Consider the following 7,888-nt stretch of genomic DNA (forward strand, 5'->3'; position numbering starts at 1 on the left):
TACTGCTCCTCTTGGTCAGAGAAGGTGGACTCTGGAAGACCAATTGGAGTTTTACTTGTGTCCGGCCTGTGGGATCAGTCTCCAAGACTTGGAATAGCCTGCTGAGAAATCAGAGACTAGAGACCAAGTCCAGCTTGGTGTCATGGGATGCAACTCCACTGGGTTCAGAGTGGTTGCATGCACGTATGGCACCGCATGCAAGAGGGTCTTGGACGTAAGAGGTGATATGGCTAAAGTGATTGGTCTGAAGCCACTCAAGCCTTTTCCGGTCATCAGTTCAAATACAATCTATGTGAAAACAGCTTTTTTGATCCCTGCTACTTGAGCTGGATTTGAACTGGAGAGTTTTATACACTGCTCACAATTAAAACATTTATAGTGCTTCCTTTGGAAGTAGATATTTCCATGTTAAATGTGGAATATGCAGTACTCGGGAAAGGAAACACCTACATACATACACCACAATTCCATTAATTACTTGTACAAATATTAATAGCAACAATGGTGGTTTTAATGGTACCTTGAGCCAAAACTGATTTAACACTAATGAAGCGATCATATTCTCAGTATCACTGGGCAATTTTAGGAAAAGGAAAATAATTGCCAGCAAATAGCATAGGCATAGAAAGCATTAACTTTAAGTACCTTTAATGTAGACTTCAACCAGAAACTGCATATAACACAAGAGATGTTAATGCATTTTTTATGTGAACTCACTCATCCATAAGGAGCCTTTGAACTAATGTCAAAATCTTACACATATACATCACCCTTTTTAAATTATCCTTTCCATTTTAGCCCCTTGTGCATTAATACATATTAATGATGACTTATATGAAGTAACTTAAGTCCACTTGGTTTTATTACTATTTGATTTTTAGTTATACCTTGCTACACTTTAAAAAAAAAATTTGCACAGATTTTTTTGACACTTGCTTTCCAGGGTCAGTCTGGGGTTAATATTCATCTCACTCATTTGAAGCCTTACATAATAATCCCTTGAGGAGCAAATCCCTTTGTGCACAATTTATAAAGTTATGCTCAGTTTGGCTCAAAGGCAATTCATGCAATGGATTAAGAAGCAGCCACTCTTCCTGTGTGTGTTATACAGGCAGAGCAGCAGCCTGCAAAAGACTATGGCAACACTGATTGTCGTTTGTTTGTTTTTTTGCCTAGATACTATGATGATGGAGGCATACCCAGACACACCTTTTCCTTGCAGTTCTGTATTTTAGAGGCTAAATTAAAATGTTGTGTCCTAAATAGTCAGTGGGTGTTTGTTTATAAGTATGAGCCTGGTATTCTTCATTTCCTGTCCTAAAGAAAGAAAGATTACTGAAGCCTGGTCTACACTGGGAAATTAGTTCGGTATAACTGTCGCTGAGGGGTGTGAGAAATCCACACTCCTGAGTGGCACAGTAAACCGACCTAACCTCTGGTATAGCCAGTGCTAGGTCGACTGGCGATTTCTCCTGACATCCTAGCTACCACCTTTCAGGGAGGCGGAATACCTACGCCAATAGAGTACCTCATCTCCCATGAGTGTAGGTTGCATCTTCCCTGAAGCACTACGGCAATGCAGCTGCTGCAGCATTTTAAGTGTAGGCCAGCCCTCTGGTTGCACGCTCTTTGGGGCAGGGATTTTTTTTATTCTGTTTGTGAAGTGCCTAGCAAAATGAGATTCCTTGGCACTACTACAATACAACTAGTATATTGTTATTTTTTAATTGTAGTATAGTTTACAAGAGACTAAGAACCTAGACTACTCTGACCAAGAGCAATAATCCGAAATTCTGTGCTCATGTCGTAGCTCACAAACGAAGCATGATAAGGTCAGATCAAATGTGGATGGAAGATGAGGTCAAAGGAAACTGCAGGGAATACAGGTGCTGGTTTACTAGATGGTGCTCTTCTTTCAAATCTGTACAGAACCAGTTCCCTGGGAGGCAGGGTGCTCTTTTGGATGAGACGTAACACAGTCATTGAAGAGGACAAGAAATCTTTCACATGGGGGTCTAGCCCTAGTGTCCCAGCCACCATCTACTCAGGTAAATCTCATCGATGCATACATTCCCATAGATGTCTTGCATTAAGTAGGCCGACAGTGTGTCTGCCCACTGCCTAACTATGTTCTCCTGGCAACTTCAACTTGACAAAATATTCTTCTCTTCCTGTCCTAAACCATTGTGTTACTGTGTGCTGTTCGGTGCCAGATTTCACCCCAGAGGTGGCTCTGTTGCCATGGGGTTTCAATTCAATCAAACAGTTTCACTGATGAGTAGGGGATAAACTGAAAGTATCTTTTTCAAAATGCAGGTTTGTGTTAAGCTCTCAGAGCTGGGATGGTTTTAACATTGGGGTTTTACTCACTTAATATAAAACAAACAATCACAGCTTGCACAAGCCTCACACCTGCTCAGCCTCGCTGGGGCATGACAACAGCCCTGCTGGGTGCCCTTGAACCTCTTCAGCAGAGCTCCAAACTCTTAAAGGGACAGCCTGAAATGGACAGACCGCATCTAAATATATAACCCTGGCATTTCATCACGAGTGCTACATAAGCAACAAATGGTACACTTTGCTGTACCATGAGCCCAGGCAGAAGAATCACGTCTCTTCATACCGGACATAATATCCGCCTTGCTGACATAAGATAGCCGAAAGAATCCAAACATTGATGCCATTGCAAAATAATGCTTCTTAACTCCCCCGTGGTCAGCAGGATTCATTTTGTTGATCTACTGAAAGGATAGTAGAGTGCCAAATACTAATAAATATTGAATTTATGATACTCTTACTCAAGGTTTAATAGGAAACCTTTTCCTTGAGGAAAACCTAATCAACAAAGCAAAAAGCAGCTACAATGTGAGGGCTGGTTATTTCCTAAATTGCTTTGCAGTCCCTTAGCTTTGATGTTGTTCCCCCAGACTGCATCATACCATCCTTCAAACCTTTCCCCATTCAGTAAGCAGCCATTTGTGGCTGCCAGTCCCACTACTTTCCTGATTCCCAGTACACATGTGAGGGGGTGGGGGGGGTATGTAGCTTAATTTCTTTCCTGTATGAAGAGAGAGTTTGAAGGATATGGAGCTACATCCTCAGCTGGTATAGATTGGCTTAGCTTCGTTGACTGGGGAGCTACTCTGATACCAATGGAGGATCTAGCCCTTAAGAGTTCCCATACATTCCATTTTCCAGAAAGTCCGCTGTAATATGCACTGCATTTTATTTTGCAGGAAAATAAGGGCCCAAACTAAAGGCCCTGGTCCTGCACCCCTCACTGCTTTCAGCAATTCCGTGTCACTAAAGGCTGCATGATCGGGTCCTCATGTCTGGAGATGGGGCTGTCCTGCGTGGGGAGGGGAAGGTGTATTGTGACCAGTGGTGGTATTCCTGTTACTAATGCTGCTAGGGGTTGTGTTTGAAAATGCTTACTATCAGGCCTCACTGCCCCTTTAGAGAAGTTGCAGCATGCATTGCCCCTGAGACCAAGTAGGGTCTATTAGCTGGAGATATGGATTCAATTCCCTAATGCACCACAGACCTCCTGTGTGATCGTGGACAACTCACTTAGGCCCAGATCTTCAAAGTTACATAGGCACCTAAGTCCGATGAAAGTTTACTATGAAGAAGAAAAATGCTGCTTTTAACCATCCTAATTTAAATGAAACAAGCACAGAAACAGTTTCCTTACCTTGTCAAATCTGTTTTTTAAACTTTCCCTTTATTTTTTTAGTAGTTTAAATTTAAACATAGTACTGTACTATATTTGCTTTTTTGTCTTGGCTGTTGCCTGATTGCATACTTCTGGTTCCAAATGAGGAGGTTAGATTCTCAGCTGGTGAAAATCAGTGTCGCTCCATTGCAGTTAATGGAGGGCTGTCAATTTCCATCAGTTGAGGATCAGGCCTGTTGCCTTTAAGGTGCAGTTCTACTGTGAAAAATGACATTGCAAAAACGGCATAACGGGGCTTCAATTTTGTTGCCGCTGAATGATTTCCATATCAAACATTCTCATTTTACAAATAAAGACAATAGCTTTCTAACTGCTGGGCCTCTGAACTCAACCTGTCCTCTGAAGGCCACACTGGCTTCTTTCCTCTTACGCATCAAGACCAACAATAGAGGCTTTCAGAGTAGCAGCCGTGTTCGTCTGTGTTCGCAAAAAGAAAAGGAGGACTTGTGGCACCTTAGAGACTAACAAATTTATTTGAGCATAAGCTTTCGTGAGCTACAGCTCACTGCAAGCCAAAATAGGCTGTCAGTGGACAACCCAACAGCCAGCAGATTATTTTGTCAAGGTGGTAATAGCTCACCTTACCTGATCACTCTCATTACAGTGTGTATGGTAACACCCATTGTTTCATGTTCTCTGTGTATATAAAATCTCCCCACTGTATTTTCCACTGCATGCATCCGACGCAGTGAGCTGTAGCTCACGAAAGCTTATGCTCAAATAAATTGGTTAGTCTCTAAGGTGCCGTAAGTCCTCCTGTTCTTTTTGTGGATACAGACTGACACGGCTGCTACTCTGAAACCCATGTAACTGAGATTGGAATCTGTCCTATTTTGCTTTACCCTCAGTATTTGTTCTACCTGAAGCACTGGTTTTCTGTTTAGCTATTGACTGTTGGCAGCTCTGCTGGAAAGAATCAGCAGAAGAGGTTGAAATTCCTGAAGGAAGGACAGAGGTTTAGATGAAATTATGTAACACCTATATAAACAGGCAACATTTTCACTGTTCTTCCATTTAATGTGGTTTTAAAAAGATGTTTATTTTTCTTCTCTAAAACTCGTGTGTCTAGGAAAACAGCTGCTACAGAGTTAAGGTTTAAACCAGTACATTTTTAGGTCTGAATATCAACAGTATGCACTGTACATCATTCAACCTTTTATGATGAGATGAGCTATGGCTTGATTTATATCAAGCAACTATGCTGTAATGCAGACACAAATATCTGGTATGCAATAAATTTTAGGTGTCTGATTCTGCTCTCACATGCGCAGATTTTACACCTTGAATTATATTGACTTCAAAGGAGTCTCCCAAGATGTACTTTTTATTATTTGTATTACAGAAATGCCTAGAAGCCGTAATTGGAGATCAGGGCCCCATTGTGCTAGGTGCTGTACAAACACAGAGTATAAGGCAGTCCCAACCCCAAAGAGTTTACAAGCCTATATGAAATAAGTCACAAATGAAAAACAGACTGACGACAAGTACTACAAACAACCTATATGCCACATATCAAAGGTACAGAGCTCATTGGTTATGTTTCTCTCCCAGATTCTGAGCAGTGGTCTAGAACGAGTTGGTAGCCTCAGATTGACATTAGACAACATGACAAATGTCTACATCACCATGCTGGTCATCCCTGTCATTTTCAGTACAGGAATGGAATGGGCTACGAAGACTGAACCACTCTCTCACCAACAGAAGTGATGCCTCTCTGTTAGGCTTAAGCACATTGGCAGGCAGAATGGGAAAGTTTGCATTGTGACAGCCCTCTCTGGGTACGTTCCTTGGCTGAATATTGTGCTGCTACCTTCACAGCTGTCAAGCCAGCACTATCCACCGGGACATAATTCTCTTCTAAATTAGAGAAGAAGAAAAAAAAAGTACGTCCGGATTATACATGACTAATAAACAGTGTTATCACCCGAAAGCACAATAGAGCTTGTCCTGGATGCAGGCTTGTATTGAGCTGGTAGTACTAGATATAATTTACAGATATGTGATCAAAGGCATTACCCTAGTTGGGAGATGGCAGATTAGAAATGACCCTACTTACTAATTAAATATAATAATGCAAAGAGTCATGGCAAAGATTTCATATCTCTACTCTGCATGCGGCACTCCCTTTTATTTTCTGCAGAAATAAAAGGAAAAGCCTTTTGACTTCCTAGATAAGCAGCTGGAAGGTCAGTGTGATTTAGTGTTACATTTACTGGAAAGTGGCATTAGCAATTGTGCAAAGTCAGCTGAAGAAGTTGGGTTATTTTGCTTGACCCTTTGCAAATCCCAAAGACTGCCTTCATGAGCCATTCATTCGAAGCACCTTGTAGCTCTGGTTTACATCGGTAATATAAAAAGTGGTGGTATGGTTCAGTATCTAAATTGGAAGCTGTTGTACACACAAACTTAAGTCTCTGGATTGGCTGCTAGATTTAATATCGGTATTTATTTATCTGAGTGCTACTGTGTATTGCCCAATACTTGAATGAAATGTAGTTGAATTCCTCAAAGCCTCAATTACTGTGTGAATAATCTCTAGCATTCATAGTTCCTTAATATAATCATAATACCTGTTTCAATGTGATTTTCTTATAACTTCATTGTTAGGCTGAATTCTGCCACCCTTACTCACTCTACATAGCACCTTATTCCATGATTAGTCCCACCGACTACAGTGCTACTCATGGAGTAAGGTGCTACTCTAAATGTGAAATTCTGGCCTTACTAAAGTCAGTGGCAAAACTGGTAGAATGGTCAACAGTTACGGGGATGGGTCCATTATAAAGACCAATCTGCATTACTTGGTAAGGTGGACTCATTTGAACAACATGTGTTTTAAAACAGCTAAATGTAAGGTCATACATCTAGGAACAAAGAATGAGGGTCATACTTACAAGATAGCAGACAGTACCCTGGGATGCAGTTCCATTGAAAAGGACTCAGAGGTGTTGGGAGATCCAGTGAGATGCTGTAGGTAAGAGGGCAAATGTGACCTTTAGATATAGAAGCAGGGGAAAAAGAGTACTTGTGGCACCTTAGAGACTAACCAATTTATTTGAGAATAAGCTGTAGCTCACGAAAGCTTATGCTCAAATGAATTGGTTAGTCTCTAAGGTGCAACAAGTACTCCTTTTCTTTTTGTGAATACAGACTAACACGGCTGCTACTTAGAAGCAGGGGAATATCAAGTCGGAGTAGGGAGGTGGTATTGACTCTACCTATAGCATCACTGAGAGCATTACTGAAATACTGTGTCCAGTTCTGGTGTTAACACTTCATACAGTATGTTGAAAAATGGGAGAGGGTTCAGAAAAGAGCTATAAGAACAATTTGAGGACTGGAAGCTGTGCCTGATAGCGAGAGTTAAAAAAGTCAGTCTATACCTACATAGAGAACAGTGATAGTTCTTTAACAGGAAGAAGCAAAATGGGAGCTGGGGGTTGGAAGCTGAAGCTGGGTATATTTGAATCAGAAATACAATGCAAATTTTTTTAACAGTTAGGGTGGTTAATCATTGGAACAACTTACCAATGGATGTGGCGGATTTTCCATCACTTGGAGTCTTTAAATCAAGACTGGATATCTTTCCAAAAATATGCTATAGCTCATACAAAAGTTATGGACTTGATGCAGAGATAACTGGGTGAGGTTCTATGGCCTGTATTATGCAGGAGGTCAGACTAGATGATCACAATGGTCCCTTCTGTCCTTAAAATCCATGACTCTAGGATGTGATTAACATTTACAAAATAATGAAACGTTAGAGAAGGTAGATCATGAGCTTATGTTTTCCCAGTCTCATAACACAAGAACAAGTGAACAGTCAATTAAATTCAAAGGTAGCAAATTCAAAAGTGGTGAAAGAAAATACTTTTTCACACAACATGTAATTAGACTTTGGAACTCATTGCCCCTGGAAATTGTTGAGGCCAAGAATTTAACAAGATTCAAAAAGGGATTGGATATTTACATGGATGGAAAGACTATAGAGGGTGATAATAGTTAATAGGAACAAAAATTTTGGAAGGGATATAAACATCATGATTCAAGCCACTCTCTAACTCTTATTGATCAGGATGAGACCTAAAGCAGGGGCAGGCCCACTGGCAGAGGCAAAGGGGGCAATTGCCATGGGGCCCAGGTGATTTAAAA

At 40.9% G+C, this 7,888-nt stretch overlaps 1 long non-coding RNA gene across 1 annotated transcript; it reads right to left on the reverse strand.

Annotated features, from left to right (window-relative positions):
* Positions 1–5,470: 5,470 nt before the first annotated feature.
* On the reverse strand, positions 5,471–7,462 carry LOC141983772 (uncharacterized). Its single transcript, XR_012638505.1, has 3 exons — positions 7,265–7,462; positions 6,631–6,704; positions 5,471–5,593 (listed from the first exon to the last, which is right to left on the reverse strand). It is a non-coding gene; the product is annotated as an uncharacterized LOC141983772 (long non-coding RNA).
* Between the last annotated feature and the right edge of the window lie 426 nt (positions 7,463–7,888).

This window comes from Natator depressus, chromosome 3 (assembly GCF_965152275.1).
Source record: "Natator depressus isolate rNatDep1 chromosome 3, rNatDep2.hap1, whole genome shotgun sequence".
Taxonomy (NCBI): domain Eukaryota; kingdom Metazoa; phylum Chordata; order Testudines; family Cheloniidae; genus Natator; species Natator depressus.